General features: G+C 38.6%; 1 protein-coding gene across 5 annotated transcripts in view; it reads left to right on the top strand.

Moving 5' to 3' along the window:
- LOC129719188 (putative uncharacterized protein DDB_G0279653) overlaps positions 1–16,673 on the top strand; it is a 257,470-nt gene that overhangs the window by 111,808 nt on the left and 128,989 nt on the right. The window contains exon 1 of one of the 5 annotated variants that reach the window (XM_055670708.1): positions 10,478–11,400. The exons of the other annotated variants lie outside the window; for them this stretch is intronic. The gene's annotated coding sequence lies outside the window, so the exon portion shown is untranslated. Of the gene's footprint in view, positions 1–10,477; positions 11,401–16,673 lie in introns of those variants that run through there. 5 annotated transcript variants of the gene reach the window in all.

Below are 16,673 nucleotides of genomic sequence, written 5' to 3' on the forward strand. Positions count from 1 at the left end.
TTCGGCTGTAAACGATTTTTCCCGCGTTTTAAACGGTCTGATAGAAGTGTTTGTCCTTAAAACACGGAACCGATGCAGAAATACCGTTCGTGGCAGACATCGGCTTTGCGACGCTTAAAAACGTTGAAAAAATCTTCGTTGAAGAGGTTCTCAGCGAATGGTGCCCTTATTCTTCGCGAACACTACCGACAGTTAAACTACAGAAAGAGATTAAACATAGATTTACTCTTCTGAGAAATCAAAATTTTGAGACTTAAGCATGAGCATGAGCATGATTGACCGCCCGCGGTTGCTACTCCGTTATTGCCAGATCAGCTGTAATTACACAGAGAACCAATAGATGATGCTTGGGATTAACATTCATCCTCAATGGGTAAAAACTGGTGACCTTAATCTTTATATTAGGCAATACCAGCGCCGGCCGCATCCGAATGCAGGTCAAAGAAGGAGTGTGTATAGGAATATGTTGACGTGATACTCGCTTTATTGGAAGCCGAGAACACCTCTGCACTTCCACGAGAAATCACTGGGATGTTGGAGAAAAGGGTAAGGTTTGCAGCAGATTTCGTTTTGGTAAATGATGCGCTGAGTTCTAATACCGGGTTCATAATACCAAATATCGCGCGTACGAGTTCATTATATCTTTTACGGAAATCATAACGCGATCCGAACTCATTCCGATTGATGATGTAACACCGCAGAATAAAGCGCACGCAAGGATACCGGACCTATAACCTAATCAAGACAGACTCAAATATTCGAAAATCTGTTTATGAAGTCATTATGCAACTACCGAAACGTATCTCTCATTGATTTATCTCAGCTGACTACACAATGTTACGAAGCAACCATATATGCATAAACCAAAAACAAGAAAAAAGTAAATATATAGGCCCTCAACACATACTGCAAGCGGTCAGCAAGAGAACTTCAAAAACGGCCTATTTGCTTGGCCATGCCATTTGAAACGAACGAAAAAAGAAAGAAAAAGAAAAAAAGGATGTGTGCGTTGACAGACGAGTCGCGTATAATCCTGATATTAATTGCAAATAATTGCGATATTTGGTGGCGATTAATTGCGATGTTTTGTCGCGATTAATTATTTACGATATTTATCGAACGAACGGAACCTACTCCGAATCACTGCGTGCTGGAATAGAACCTACGGGTGGACAGTCTGCGAATAAATGGTTTGGTACACCTCGGAAGTCACAACACACCGAAAATCCATATTCGAGCAAAGCTCACCTGGGCCGAAAACACGTTTACCCCGGAAAGTTATGCGCGACCGCTCTATTCCCTCTTACCGACGCATACGCGGAGACACGGTATTTCGCGTTGATTACCACTTACTTCTTGAATAATGAAGCGAAGATACCTACTGAGTATGAAAAACTGGCAGAGTTTCATGCATTCATAGCTAGAAAATTTTAAAAAATGCAAATATGCATATCTAACAAGACCGAGTACTAATTAGATTCAACAAAATGCCAAAATAATCGCAATCAAAATTTATTTGCCATGCTAACCGACAAGATTTCTACTTAATTAAATTAAAAATTGTCTATGTGTTTCAGTATTTACTCAAAAGCTAGAAAAATCATAAAACAAGGGCATAAAACTGCTCAAAATGCAAGCAGAGAAAAAAAACAAAAAAAAACATTGGTTCCCTTTTGCCATGCAAATCAAACAAAAAACACAGGCAAAACGTCACCAACACCAATCCGGTGGCATCGGTCTTGTTTCCTGAAGCTGCCGTGAAAGACAGTGGCGCTAGTCTCATTTATGTTCTTGAAGGTTTGTTCACACAGCAGTGTAAGCGTGACGAGCAAAGCATAATATATGTTGTAGAGAGTTATGCGGCTTGAATCAATTTGAATATTAAAAAATAGCTTGGCTTAGCTTTGTAAATTTGAAACACACAGGCATTGATACGCTTTCTCTTTTACACATACATTGAGATGGTATTCTTAAAGTCATCGCACGTTTGCCAGCTACCTGCAAGAAACACCGCCATTCGCAATCGGCAAGAGCAAACGTTGTGTACATTCTATAACAATGCAACGCATTTATTTTTTGTTTTATCAAGTAAACCTCTCGACGTTATGTGTAAAAAACATATCATCCGAAAACAACACGTAAGTACACTGCCGCTCAACACCGACACTGTGTGCACGTATGAACAATGCTTTTTTTCTTGTTTCGATGAATCAGCTGTCAAACCAACCACGCATGTAAAATTAATCCAGTGATCCAGCTAATGCTGGCTTCACTTATGTGTACGTAAACGTCAGTGATGCCACCGGGTTGACCAACACTAATACTTATCCTTTAATTCCCGCGTCCTCTCTGAACTATCATGCTAGTGCGAGAAAGTGCCGCACGCAAGAGCAACGGTCATCCTGCACTCGCACTTCTCTCGCTTTTCCTTGTTCACCTTGCACTTACTCACACACACACTTATGACAAGGCAAGGGCTAGCGGGAAACGTGCTCCGCCACCGAAAAGAAATGCAGCTCTCACAATGCATCTAAAACTCAAATGATAATTTTTCCGCATAAGCCTAGGGCTTCTTTCCTCAAGCCAAACAATAATCATGTTGTCAAGATAAATGGGCTTATTTAAAGTTGGTCTGACAAGGTTAAGTACTTGGGACTAATTTACAATAAAAAACTTATTTTCAAAGAGCACATTGAGAGTAAACAAGCCAAGTGGATCAAATATACGAGATGTTTATATCCTCTCATCAACAAGAATTCTAAACTTTGTTTAAAGAACAAACTTTTGATTTACAAACAAATATTTAGACCAGCAATGATTTATGCTGTACCGATCTGGCCAAGTTGCTCTTCAACAAGGAAGAAAACGCTCCAAAGGATTCAGAATAAGATTCTGAAAATGATTTTGAAGCGTCCTTCTTGGTTTGTTACACTCGAATTACATAGACTTACTGGTGTTTCCTCAATTGCTATGATAAGCTCTCTATATAGCCAATAAGTTAGCAATTAAGTTAGTTATAAGCAGTGTTATGAAAATGACTGCAAGAAAATGACAGCAAATTTTCAACTGATCCGGCTCTCATTGTATTGCACAGCTCTTTCTGCTCCCCACACGTTCGGTAAACAGTCCGACAGCAACTGACGACAGCACACATGTAACTCCAAACGAGCTGTTATTTTTCATCTCGTTATGAATGTTGGTTCTTCCAAGCTGTCGCAAATGACAGCCTATAATCTTCCGACGTCCTTCAGCACGAATCCTTGCGGGATGTCAGGCGATTATGATTCACGACAGTAAGGCCGATGAAAGAATGAAAGAGAGATGGTGCAAAGCACGTTTTTTCTTACGTGGGGAACAATACCAACAATGGAAACGGTTTGCTTTGTATTCAATATGCCACCGGCCTGTGAGAAAGGAGAAACGAAAAAATGCGAGTCGATGACAGCCGTAGCCGATCAGCAGGCTGTCAACAGCAACAGGACATCCTTAAAATGAGCAACCTAGACTGTCATGTCCGAACGAACAAAATACATTCGCAAGAATGAGCTGTCGTACGCAACACAAGAGAGTTTCGATGCCTTGTGTAAGTTGTAGCTGTATATGAGCTCTCATGAATAGCTCATGCATGAGGCTGTTAGAAAGAAAAGAGAGAAAAGTCGTCAGTATTGTGTCGCTCTCCAGTCATTTTCCTAAGCTTGATAAGTTTACTTCCCCTTTTCTGACAAGTAGCTTTAAATCCCTACGAACGATATGTCCTAATTGCGAAAGCAAACAAATCCTAACAATTAAAATTACAAATTTTTAACAGTATTGAGAAGTCACCATTTGTGATTGGGCACACATACTCATTACTTACTAATATTTATCATAAATACTTAAGTTACTAACAAATCCCCCTCTTAAAAAAAACCGACAGTTAAACCACGAATATAAGAGACGGTGCTACTCTAACTACAGACTTCGTATGGAAGGCAAACTGCGAGCTGATCCAAAGAAATTTTGGAAGTTTCTCAACGAACAACGGAAGGAATCAGTATTACCGGCTTGATCACACCGCTTACCCACTCGTTTCGCTTGTCACTCGCTACTGGTAGATTTCCCACAACTTGGAAACAAACCTTTTTGTTTCCAGTCCACAAAAAAGGCGATTACTCGGAAATAAACAATTATAGAGGGATTTCGGCTTTGTGTGCAGTTTCGAAACTATTCGAGCTAGCCGTTCTCCAACCAGTTTTTTTTCTCATTGCCAATGCACTATTGCGGACGACCAACATGGATTTCTTCCTAAACGCTCCTGTGCTACTAACTTGCTTTGTCTGACTAGTTACGTGCTTGATAGCTTCGTCAAACGGTGTCAAACCGATGTGATTTACACGGACCTTTCCGCTGCGTTCGATAAAGTAAATCATCAAATCACTGTTGCCAAACTCGATCGCTACGGATTTAGCGGCAACTTGCTTCACTGGTTTGAATCCTACCTGCGGGGACGAATTCTTAGAGTAAATATCGGCGACGAAATATCGGAATCATTCGTTGCTACTTATGGGGTTGCTCAAGGTAGTCTTGGCCCGCTGGTGTTTTTGTTGTATTTCAATGACGTACATCACTCGTTAAAATGCCCTCGCCTTGCCTTCGCTGATGAAGCATTCAACAACAGCTCAACTTATTTGCACGCTGGTGTAAATTGTATTGCATGATACTAAACCCCGAGAAATGCTCTGTGATAACGTTTACCAAAAAGCACCGCCCACACAAACAACAAAAGATCAAAATAATGGTCGCAGTGGTCCAAATCTTACAAAAAAAAGCACCGCCCACTCCATTTCGATTACACGTTGGATGGGTCTCCAATACAGAGAGTGGAATACGTCAAGGATCTTGGAGATCTCCTGGATTCCAAACTAACCTTCAAGCAACACATATCGTTCATTGTTGCTAAAGCCTCTAGGCAACTGGAAGTGATTTGTCGCTTGACGCGGGACTTTAGAAATATACAATGTTTAACGACGCTCTACTGCTCGCTTGTTCGGTTTTCGCTAGAATTTTGCTCTACTGTCTGGATTCCTCACTACAACAACGCAATTCATCGCATCGAAAGCATCCAGCGCCGGTTTGTGCGTTACGCACTTAGAATGCTCCCCTGGCAACAGCCCATGCGCAATACCCGATATGAGGACCGCTGCCAGCTCCTCCAGCTTGATACTCTCCAGCTTCGCCGAGAAACAGCACGCGCCATGGTAGTGTCAGACATTTTGACATCCCGGATTGATTGCTCCGCCATTCTCCGCTTGATCAACCTAAACGCGCCATCTAGAAACGCTGCAACTTCCTTTCCGCCGCACAAACTACAGTGCTAACGGTGCCGTCATTGGTATTCAGCGAGCTTTCAACCGAGTGTCATTTGCCTTTGATTTTCATCTATCGCATCGAGTTTTACGTTCCAAATTTATTTCTCTGTTTCGTAGTATTTTTTATTAATTAACCATTAGAATTTGTTATTTATGTCTGTTGGTAGTTGCAATAAATAAATAAATAAATAAGTCTAGCTGCCTCATAACACCCTATTGAATTTTACTGTAATCGGACTGTAACTTCGTCTGTATTGAACCGAAATGTGAAAATCAGGAAACTTCATTATCTCAGAAACTACACAACCGATTTGATCAATATTATTATCAGATGAGCGGGTTAGTTAAGGGTTAACTGATGAATTATGATTGAACACTTGGTTTCAAAGTTTGGCTGCCCTATACGTTCCCATTTCATTTGATTATAATCGAACTTAAGCAACCGTTTTGTATCAAATTGTTAATAAAACATCGAAAGTCTATTATCTCAAAGATTACATGACTTATTTGAACATAACTAGTGTCATACGAACGAGTCATCCCCCAAACTTACGAATAACAAACTTTATAACAACTTGATTTGTGGCTCAAAAGTTATGGAAAGAAGAGAAATTCAAAGACTACTTAAAACTATACCTGCTATGATCGATATATGTGGCCTCAACATAATTGAAATGTGGTATCGTACTATTTGAAATTTCCAAATTCATTGATTCCTTGCGATGTGTTTAAAGTCTGCTAATGCACGACGAATCGGCCATAGGATATGATCAAAGTCAAAAGACAAATCGTTTGAAATGATTGGTTTTATCGAAATGACAACATCCTCGACTTTTGGCTTCTGTACATTGCCTTAATTCTGAATATATTCATGTTGGGTGGTATTCGGTCATTTTCAGCAGATTTTCTGGCATCAATCTGACACCAGAAATACCCATATTGGGAGGTATTTAGTTATTTTGGTTGTTTTCCAGAAACTAGAAGTGGTCGTCTTTAAATTCAAAATGGTGTCCAGGGTCAATGTTTGGTTTCTATGCATCATCTCGATTACGGAAATATCCATCTTGAGTTTCGGTCATTTCGGTTTATTCGGTCATTTTCGACTGTTTCCTAGAAGTTGCCATTGAGCAATTTAAAATGGTGCTTGAGGTCAATTGTTAGCTCATTGCATCATTCTGGTTCCAGAGATACTCATATTGGATGGTATTTGGTTATTTCAGGCTGTTTTTCACAAACCGGAAGTCGCCATCTTGGATTTCAAAATGGTATTAAAGATAATTTCTGGCCTCTGAGCGTCATTCTGGTTGAAGAAACACCCATATAGGGTGTTATTCGATCATTTTCGGCTGTTTCACAGGAACCTGAAGTCGCCAACCTAAAATCCAAAATGGGGTCTGTGGTTGATTTCAGCTGCTGTGTATCATTCTAGATCCGAAGATACTCATGTTAGAGGGAAATCGGCCATTTTTGGCTGTTTTCCAGAAACCAGAAGTTGCCATCCTACAATTCTTAATCATTTCTGAGGTCAATTTTTAGCTTCTTGCAATATTTTGATTCCGGAGATACTCATATTGGGTGGTATTTGGTCACTTTGGGCTGTTTTTTAGAAACCGAAAGTCGTCATTTTGGACTTTAAAATTGCCTGTGAAATCGATTTCTGTCTGTCTGACACCGGAAGTCACCATCTTAAAATTCAAGATTGTGTCTGTGATCGATTTTTAGCTTCTGTGCATTTTTCTGGTTCCGGAGATACTCATATTTAATGGGAATCGTTCATTTCAGGCTGTTTTCCAGAAACCGAAAGCTGCCATCTTACAATCCGAAGTGTTGCCTGAGTTCGATTATGGAACATATTTGTTACCACTAAAAACATTCACCTGCCAAATTTGTTTCCGTTTACTTGATTAGTTCGCGAGATGTGCATAAATTTATACTTCATTTGTATGGAACCCCTCCCTTTCAGAAGAGGGAGGGGCGTCGAACCATTATGGACACATTTGTTGCCTCTAAAAACATTCACATACCAAATTTGGTTGTATTTTCTTGGTTGGTTCTTGAGCTGTGCGAAATTTACGTTTCATTTGTATGTAACCCCTAGCTTCCAGAAAAGGGAGGGACGTCCAACTATTATGGACATATTTGTTACCCCTTAAAACATCCATATACAAAATTCGGTTTCATTTCCTTGGTTTGTTCTTGAGTTGTGCAGAAGTTTGTTTCATTTGTCCCAGAAGAGGAAGGAGTCTCAAACTATCATAGGAACCTTTATCGGCACCAAAAACCCCTACATACAAATTTTCACGTCGATCGGTTCGGTAGTTATCGAGTCTATATGGACCAGACAGACAGACAGACAGACCGGACTGCATTTTTATATGTATAGATTACAGCATCAATATTTTAGAACCTAAAAAGTCAATTTACATTGATTGGCTTGAAGCGTTCATGTAAATCTATTTTTACAAATAAAAGTTTGAATGAAAAAGGCTGGGTCTGACCGCTAGATGGATTAATTTAGGTTTTTTTTATTATCACGTTACAAATGCGATGCAAAACTCATCATCAAATGATCCTAAACACTAAATACAATTGATATTTGACCCACTAATAGTAAATGTTACGAAAGACGGTTATGAACCGTTTTTCATAACATATAATGAGAAAACGGTGTTATGGCAAAATTTTATTGAAGAAAGCTCTTTTGTGCCATGCATGGCTCTGACCTTAAATTCATTAATATCAATTAACACCTTGCTGCGTATCGTTCGTTATACATACTTCATACTAGAGTATTGTTCGTCCCATGCCTTTATTACTTCTCCCTTGCGAATGTTATAGACAAATATTAGTTGATTAGAAAAATGTTTAGATTGTGCTTGAATAACGTATTGTATATCTCGAAATCGAATGAGTATCTGGTGAATATTTTGTGGCAGAAGGCTTGTAAATCCTATCATGTAATTGTTAGGCTTGTTTGTTTTTAAAGCTGCTCAATCTCACCGAAAAAAAATCAATTAAAACCCGAGAAGATATACTGTCACCATTAAAAAGTTTTGACGATATTAGTGTGTATATTTGTAGCCTATCGTTTGGTCTGGTAAAATTATTAAACAAAGTGATGGTATCATAAAACTTGATAAATCCAGAACCACAAAATTAGCTTTATTTTTAGTTTAGTTGAAGGCACAGAAATGTTTCTTTATCAATATGCAAACAATTTATTGTCCTTTTCAGAAAAATATAGTAAAACTTTTATTCGGATACCCTCCAACAAAGTTTGGACTCTGTGTTGGTGATCTTCGGCGACCATTTTATTCCATCATCTTTTTACATCTGCAGTATTACGAGTAACCTCCAATTTTCGCTCGACAATTATCTAATATTTCTCGTTTGGTCAGAATACTTTTGAATTGTGAGGATTGTAGTCACTTTTAATTCAATCGACCGATAGTGGCAGCTCGTCAAATCTGGTCAAAACTTCACCGGACTCTTGAGACACTTTCTATTTCTATACATTTTCGAGTCCATTGCACACTGGGAAAAATTGAGCCCAAGTTCCCACTAATTAATCGCCGTTGGGGAGCTCCGTAGCCGCAAGGTTACAGAGTCCGCTTTGGTAAGCGGGTGGTCGTGGGTTCAAATCTTAGTAGAATCAGGCCATTTGGTTGTCAAAGGACTTTAAGCATGAGTTTATTCTCAGGCTTCCCACCACGTACCCTTCCTTCAATCTGAATTCTACAGTACCCCTGTTGACTCTCCTCCTAACAAAAATAAGTCCCTATTATGATAAAACTGGTGTGAGTAACATATGAAAGTTCTCTCCAGGGAATTGTAACTAGGCGATATTGTTAGGATGGACAGAGGCTCGGTATTGTAGAGCAGTAAGGTTGAAACGGAAAGGTAATTACACACAAGCACTGATATGAATGATAAGCGTATCACTTACTTCAATAGTGTTACTGCTAATAATATGAAGTGTGGAGTACAGAAAACACCTGGACAATATCACAATAGATCTAAGCTTTGGTCGCAGTGATGAGTCCACACAGAAAAAAAAAACGCCGTTGGGCTGGCAACCTGAAATATGGCATTTGTTATGTCAAATTGGTCAACAAATCGTTAAGTGATAGTATCATTATGTGAAGGGCACGGGAAAGGATTGAATTTGCTCCTTTTCACCTAATATTTGCGTGCACATGATTTTTCATTCATATTGAACGCTGTCATACAGTTTCATTAAATATTGATTATCGAAGCTATTCCTCGCGTTAATTACTCAATTTTCATTTCAAAACAGAGCTTTCGACAAGCACAATTGGTACAAACTGTGTTCCGCATAGCAGATCGATCTATTCCCAAACCGTTCTTAGTAATTATACGGTTTTCTGTATATCTTGTACGAATATTAGAATGAGATCAAAGCTCAGTTGTTCGATTCCACACGGAATAACCCACAAAGAATGGGTTCATATGCTTTTCCGCGAATCTCCTTCATTTGCTTTTCTCTTTTAGTTTTCGGGTATTCCATGTGTTAGTACATATTGAAATTTAGTATATAATATTTTCTAACATGTGACTTTGTTATTGACTTTTCAATTCCACTTTAAATACGAAATTTATTTTACTTTATTAAGTTCTCAATATATAAACATTTACTGGTGTTTATTTGTTTTAGCGATATCAACTCAATGAAACCAAGCAAAAAAAAACTCCAACCAACAAAAGTGGAAGGCGAGAATTTCATGATAATCCCTTTTTTACCTTTGTGCTTTGTTTTCTCTACCTACAAAGTTCAGCGAGCCCAACTAGGGGAAGGTACCTAATTTTGGGCAACAAGCTGAGACTAACAGTAACCACCTCGAACGGTTAACTAAAAATAAACACAAAAAAAGAACTTCGTACAGTGAGTCTCGGCTCAACAGGTTAAAAATATCATCTCCCACCTTTCCCTAGTGTAATACGCGCATTTTTCGCCTTTTCTACCGCTTTGCACGTCGTTTTTCGCTCCACAACGCAACGGGCCAGGGGCTTTCATTCGTCAGGCCACACGAACAGCTGTACACGGTCGGTACCACCACCCCGAAACTAACCTACCATAATGGCAAAGTGTGCTTTAGTGCTTTGGTTATGCTCGCTCGGTAAAGATGTATCCAGTGCGGATTTCGGATCTACGCATCGAGAGTCCCAGCGGTGTCCAACGGTTCGCTCTCCCAGCGTCGGGAAAATAGATCACGACCTTCGGGAGCCCGCGGTCGTTCGAGTTGGCCAGCAAGATGTGTAACGCGTCGCTAGTGAAAGAAGATAAACCTGATCGGCTGAAAGTAGCGCAGGCTCAGACCGTCGTCGCTGCTGCAACGTAACGGGCTGGTGCAGATTTTCCAGGAGATGCAATTGCAGCCTACATTCGCTTCGGCTACTTTACCTAGAGCATTTGTGCAATGAACACAAAACCTGCCTGGTTTGTTTTCGATTGAACCGACAAGAACCTAAATAACGACTGTGTGTGGAAAACTTGCTTTCTGGTTATAACTGCGGGACTCCGATTGCGTGGAAATACAACCAACTGTGGTTATTCGGTGTTAGACGGTCTTCCCGTAAGCATTCGTTGTGGCGTATGTTCCGCTTCCGTCTGAAAATTCGCGATCACCCGCATGTTCTCTCGAGCAGTTTTGACCAGAGAAGCAGAACCGTGAATTCATAATTATCAGCAGTTCAATCGTGAAGAAGTGTGTTGTGATAGGGAAGCAGTTCAGCAGACCAAAAATAACCATAAACTGGCCTTAAATGGGCGGTTTGATTATATGCCCGTATCTCATCGGAGCGGAGAGCTGAGTGAAGCAGACGGTATCAAGAAGAAAACGGAGTTTATTTACAGTTTTTGTCAGTTTCGTTTCGGAAAACTGAAAGCGGTGCTTTCGTCGGACGAGATCGCCTGAGCCGTGCATAAACAGTGCCCCTTGTTCGCAGTGCCGCAGCACGCGCATCCCAAGTGGTCAAGTGTGGAAAGCCAAACTGGGTGCTTGCTGCGGGATGTGCGAAAGACAAACAAACGGTACGAAAAGCACTACCCTAAATATTTATGCGTGGATTCATTCATGATTCATGGTGGCGCCAGAGGAAAGTGAGCTGAGATCGGTTTTTCGGGGGTTTACGGTTTCGTGGTTGTCTTTGCCTGTTGTTTTTTTTTTATTGGTTCGGATTTCAATGACCAAATAAGAAATCAATTCAGTTCAGTGTGATGAATCTGCGGACTCGAAATAGGTTGGTTGGTGATTGTTGCAATTTTTCGCTTTGGGAAATGGCATACAGACCTGGACAATCGATCCAGGCGTTTGCTACACTGTTTGCTTTTACTTCAATCGGACAGAGACGTACAGCATGGAACTTAACTCCGGGTTATAAATCGAGTTTCTAATCTAGAGAGATCCCCTCAAACGTATTCACAGAAAAATGTTCAGCACCCAGAAAATGGTTACAATTGATGTTTATTCAAAGATTTTTCTGGAAGAAATTGTCGATATTGATCAAAATTTAATAGCTGTAAAATATGTATTTCAAGCTATTGCCACTGTTCTCATGATGACACAACTTGTGCTGTTGAACACAACATTAAGTTTCATCAAGTAAAGTAATTACTCTTATGGCTGTGTCTTGAAGCAATATCATTTACTAGCAAAAACGCTTTTGCTTTCAACTCATTAATAAAATGCTCCTGCAGTTAATGAAATGGATTCCTTGTAAATGGTGCAGTGGAAAATTGCTGGTATTTATGGGTAGCTGACAAAAAAATAATTGAACCACTCTCGGTCTCGTGCATTTCAATAAGGTCAATGTTTTCCATCTTTTTACATTGTTTTACATCTCTTTGTGAGACTGTGTTGTCAGCTGGAGTAGGTTAATGAGACTAAAAATAGCTGCAATTTGAAGTATCAATTAACAAAAATATTATGGATAGTGTGAAGCGATCAGAGAGTTAAAGTTCCAACGCGGGACATCAGTTGGATGGCTAATTCTATGGAAAATTTTGTGGATTCTGGTTACTATCAAAATTATGTGAAATATACTTTTTTCGCTTTCAAGCGGTTTTGTTAACAGTTTTTTTTTTTCAAACATCAAAAATAGGCAAAGTTTACATTTTATTTTATTACAAACAATTAACTTTGCGCTTATGTGGACTGTTAGTGGTTCTAAGTCATAACCGAAATACTATCTGCGGATGGTATTCGTTTTCTCAATATTTATTTTCATTATACAAAAACGCTCAACATGAAATTTGTTCAATGTTTTTTTTTTGCGAATATTTTGAAATTACACGTTTTCTTTTACGCGTGGATTTCTCAAAAACGTTGATTTTCACGCTTCGTTTCAAATGATTTTTCCTAGAGTATCGGTAAATTTCCTAATTCGAAGCCCAGAATATTAATAATTTTTTTTCGTTCAAGGTTTCATCGTGACTCGCATAAGAAAATATCTCCATTTTTTAGTCCTTTCAAATATCAATGGGCAGACATCTCTAAAAAATTTCGAAATTCATGTGTTTTTACGCCGATTCAGGCGTTTATGGGCCAAACTCCAATGTGATTTTTTGATACGCTCTGCGTCAAAAATCGCAAATAGTTTAAAATGTCGGTTTTTAAATAAAAGGTACTTCAATAAAACAAGTTTCCATTACATATAGTATGCATTAAAAATATCGATCAACTGTCTATTTGATTTTTCCACTAAATCCCAATTTTATTAAAACGCGAGAGATTTCAAACGCTTGCAGGGCACTTAAAATGAACGTGGGACGTATTTTGAAGTTGAACATTTAACCGAAACGAGGGACGTAGGACGTCTAGTCACTTTTGAATAATAAAAATATAGGGGCTTCACATTATTATTTGGTGAAGTTTTGGAGAAACTTTTACATTTTAACACATATCAGAAATGCTTCATTAAATCTTGTAAATTATTCGCAATTATTATTTTCCAAATTTGCTACTTCAGCATCAGAGCAGCTAAAACTATCAACTTACGCTTTTGAATTTACCACAAAACCTGCAAAACTTAACTAGGTTTTGTTTACAGCTAAACAACTTAGACCCTGGAATAATTTTCACTAATTCGAACACATTCTCGTTATTTGATCTCTCAAAATCTGTATATTTTTCTTTTCACACTAACCATCATTTGCGATCGTGACTATTTACCGGCAAAAATCGGTCTATAGAGGCGGAACTCGTCTCAAAAGCGCTTTTTTCTAGCTGGAGCTTTTTTCTAGTTTTCTAACTTTTTTCTAGTTCCAGCTCAACTGCGTACGTCAAGCTGTACGCCAGTGTTGTCAGCACTGTTAGTAGCTGCTAGCGCGAGTAATCAAAACAGATGGTTGGAATTTTTTTCTTTTTTTTTCCTCTGTGTGGACTCATCACTGCGACCAGAGACATCTGATCTATTGTGATATTGCCCAGGTGTTTTCTGTGTTCCGCACTTCATATTATTGGCAGTATCACTATTGAAGTGAATGATACGCTTTTCATTTATATCCGTGCTTGTGTGTGAGAATTTACCCTTTTGTTTTCAAGTTTACTGCTCTACTATACCGAGGCTTTTCCTATCCTACCAATATCGCCAAATTACAACTCCCTGAACTGAGGCTACACCTAACGTTCCTCTCTGGCCAGGTTAATTCTAGAGGGACTTATTATGTCAAGAGGAAGGAGTCTTATCGAAACCTCGTTCCTCCAGCCAAGACCGCGCCATAATTACAATTCCCTGAAAAGAACTATTATACGTTACTCAGAACAGTTTTATTATAAAAAGGGACTTTTTTTGTAAGAATGAAAGTTGACAGGGGTACTATAGAGTTCAGCTTGAAGGAAGAGTACGTAGTGGAGAGCCTGAGAATAAACCCATGTTAAAGTCCATTGACAACCAAATGGCCTGATTCTACTAAGATTCGAACCCATGACCACTCGCTTATCAAAGCGGCTACGAAGCTCCCTGTGGTTGGAAATTAGATGATGTATTTTATTATGTGCAGTGACATGCTCTTAGTGGTTTTAGTAGTATTATTATTTAACAAAATGAAAAGAATTGTCGCAAAAACGCTGAAAACTTAAATTAAACATGGTATTGAAATCCACAACTTGGATTTGAAACACATGTTGATCTTGAATAGAGAAGCAGACGTGACTGATTAGTAATATTTGGTGGCTGGAATAAAAGTAAATAAAGCAGAAAAGGACAAAAGATGGTTCTAAACTACAAATAAACGGTACTACGAATTTATTCAAAAAATTCTGGGAACACGTTTGAAAAACCGCAAGTTTATATACTACTTGGTAACAAAACCTAACTTTAGATTATTTTTTTTTTGTTTTTAAATAATCATGTTGTACCTCATTACTCATTACTCTATTTCAGTGTTTGAGTTATGCTGTTTATTATTAATTGGTTCTTTCACAAACAATAATTTTAGTGAATTTAAATACTCTTTTAGCTTTTTTTGACATCAGGTTGAGCAAATCTAGCATCATTGGATAATAATCAAAATGATACCAACCATTTACGAGTAAATTCACAATTTCCACTTAATTAAAACATGATTATTGCATGGAATATGAAATTTAGAGGTTTTATGGGGAACTCGTTTTAAACTGTTGATCGGTTTGCTTCCAAGAAATTTTTATCGGGAATGGGATAGAATCTCGTCCAGCCACTTTACTTCTTTAAAACGTTAAAAAGGACAACGAGATAACAAAAAAGTATTTATTTTACACCATTGATGGCGTTATTTATCTTACACCATTGATGGCAAAATTAATCACGACATTTTGATCGGACAGGGTTGGATCGTTTTGAATTATGATAAACGTTGTGCATAACATTTTCTTCATTCTCCACCCATGTTTCGCGATTATAAACAAATTGTTTTTCAAAATCGTTGAAAGTTCATTTTGAACAAAACAGCAGTGGGATTCGATAGCAGTTCAAGTAGAATGGGTTTTCACTTTTTGATTTTAAACATTTTAAGAATCGCAAAACAAAGCAAAAAGTGTACGATTTGCTTATCACTTACTATTTATTGCGTAAACTGCTCACTACAAATCCTAAGTATCTCGACGATCAAAACTTCTTCAGACGTTCCCCAAGGAAGTATTCTTGGATCGCTCCTTTTAGTTTTGTTTTTATATGATTTTGCAGCTCGTCTTGGAATAGGCTGATGATTTAAAGATTTTTATGGTCGGTAACAAATTTCCCGACTATCAAACAAGGCAAGAATTGTTAGATATTTTTGAGGTTTGGTGTCCAAAAACCTAACTATCACTATCAGTGTCCAGAAATGTGCCATAGTTACATTTCATCGAAGTAGTATTAGTTGTAGGGAAGCTGCGTAGTCGCAAGGTTACAGATTCCGCTTTGTCAAGCGGATGGTCGTGGTTTTGAATCTTAGTAGAATCAGGCCATTCGATTTAAAAAAGGACTTGATTATGAGCTTATTTTCAGACTCCCCCACCACTTACCCTTTCTTTACACTGAACTCTTTAATACTTTCAAGTGACTTCCTCTTAACAAAAATAAGTCAATCTTATCAATAAAACTAGCCAGAAGGACGCACAGCGAAACTTCTCCAGGGAATTATGATTGGCGATATTTGGCAGGAGGAACGAGGATCGGTATAGTAGAGCAGATAGCGTGTAGAAGGAAGGGTAAAGCCACACTACACACAAGTACGGATAAAATAATAATAACCATGCCACTTCTTATTACTATTAATTCTTAAAGAACACTCCGCAGACTTTTTTGGACAGACTGGCTGAATCTTCATATGAACACCGTTGTAATTGTTGCAATTGTTTTGTAGAACGTAGAAGAAAAAATCAACCGGCAATGATTGCTGCTGAAGTAATTCTTGGGGAAAGCGACTTCCTGGCTCTTGTAAGCAAGTTTTCTTTGAATTCTTCTGGTTAAACTCAAAGCAGGTTACCTGGATGAAATGTATTTTTTTTTCTTGATTCTACTATTCAACATTTTGCTGCTCTCCAGTTATGTTTGGACACCAAGGAGCTTGAAGTCTAAAATAAAAGTTCGATTTGACGACACTGAGGCAGATAACGAGTCGGGTTGCGTATTTTGGGTAAAAATGAGATCAAGTGGCTGCTCAGCAACTTATGTGTTTTTGAGCGCAATGTGATGAAATTTTCACCGAGCATTCCTTCTGGGACACATTTTTGACATTGACAGTCACGCCCCGCAGGATTAAAGAACCTTGATTTGAACCAAAAAAAATCCTCATTTTCTAATTACTTTGACCGGTCTTCCACTGCAAATCATTGTTGAGGT

This window comes from Wyeomyia smithii, chromosome 1, assembly GCF_029784165.1.
Source record: "Wyeomyia smithii strain HCP4-BCI-WySm-NY-G18 chromosome 1, ASM2978416v1, whole genome shotgun sequence".
NCBI classification, from domain to species: Eukaryota; Metazoa; Arthropoda; class Insecta; order Diptera; family Culicidae; genus Wyeomyia; species Wyeomyia smithii.